The sequence below is a fragment of the Bubalus bubalis genome, chromosome 2 (genome assembly GCF_019923935.1).
Source record: "Bubalus bubalis isolate 160015118507 breed Murrah chromosome 2, NDDB_SH_1, whole genome shotgun sequence".
Taxonomy (NCBI): domain Eukaryota; kingdom Metazoa; phylum Chordata; class Mammalia; order Artiodactyla; family Bovidae; genus Bubalus; species Bubalus bubalis.
The window spans coordinates 39356018-39357629 of NC_059158.1; positions in this window are offsets into that span (position 1 = coordinate 39356018).

Genomic DNA, 1612 nt, shown 5'->3' on the forward strand with positions numbered 1-1612 from the left:
CTTAATTTGTACACTTCTGTACATTCTTTCTTAAAAAAAAAAAAAAGAAAAACTGCCCTTGAGGAGTACTGCAAGGATTTGAAGGGGCTTGCAGACTCATCAAGAACTGGGAATAGTTTGTAATTCTCTACATCCAGCAAAGCACACAGTTTCTATGAATAATGAAGAGTGAGGAAGATGAGAAGAGGAAAGGAGATAAGGATGAAGGATTTTGATAGAAAAAGTGCAGAGAAGAAAGCCAAAATGTCAAAAGTGAGTTGTAGTTAAGCAATGCTAGTACATTTTGGGTTAATGGGTTATTAGATTCATAAATAAGCCTCCCCTAGTGGGAGGGTTATTAGATTCATAAATTTAATCATTTAAACCGTATTCCCACAGAAAGAAGCCTTCTCTGCCTGCTAAGTAAAACTTGCCAAAAAGATAGCCCTTGCTTATTCTTGAAGTTCATCCTTAGATGTGTTGAAAAAATATGTGTTGTATCACCAGGCTTTGATAGGGATTAGGACAACTCACTTGTAGATTAATTTACCTGAGCAGTGGTGACATGAAAGGATGAATTCGAGCACAAGAAATGTTGCTTTCCATGATTGGACAGCAAGACTGTGTAGCTCACTGTCAATGTAAAATAAATCAGTCTCTCAGGAACCCTCCACACCTAAGCCTGGGACTCAGTTATAACTCAGATGGTCTGAATAGGAGCTGCTGGCTGAGAGAAAATCACTTAGAGCGTCCCCATGTAGCATTTGCACCAGGATTGGGTACAGTGTGTGTAACTATTCCTCAGCAACACCACTGCTTGTGAAGAGGTCTGTATCAGTAGACATGCATACCGCTGACAATAAGAAAAGACCCAACTCTGTTGGATGTAACAAACACTTCAGAGGTTCTGGAATGGGTTGAGAGAGGGTTCAGAAATAACAAGTATCGTGGTTTTCTCCTATCTTTCCCAAACTGTCATTCTCAGCAATTTGGGGAGGGGGGTTGCAAATAATACTTGCGATCAAAAAACCCCGACTATGATTCCAGGTGTCATTGTATAAACAATGTTCAGTGCAAGAAAATAACCTTTTCTTCTTGGCGTCTGTAACGAGTGTAAAACCTTTCTCAAAGCTCATCAACAGAATCCTCTTCATGTCTCAAAACTGGGATCAGGTCACTCACCTGGCTCTGATGATCGGCAGAGAGAATGAGGCCATTCTGATTTGGACTGGTCATATTTATCTGAGTTACCTGCCTTAAGGTGGACATTGCATCAAAACTGGGACTTCCAGAATGCAGGAGCAAATGGGGGCTTCTGAAGAGGCAAACAGAAACTGCAATAGGGTGATATTAAATATTCAGAACTTGGTGCAAGGGTGCTCATAGAAATCAAATAAAAAGGCATTTTCTGCCCTCAAAGAACTTGTTCTGAGATTACGGTTCTCAACTATATCAGACTTAGCAGATCCTCATTAAAACATGGGAACATTTATAACATCTATTACACCACTATCCTGAAACAAAATTCATATATAATGTAAACCTGTATACACAATTTCAGAAAGGATTAAGCCAATGCCTTTATTGTAATAAAAAATAAATCAATTTGTGATAAAATGTGCATTTCAGTATG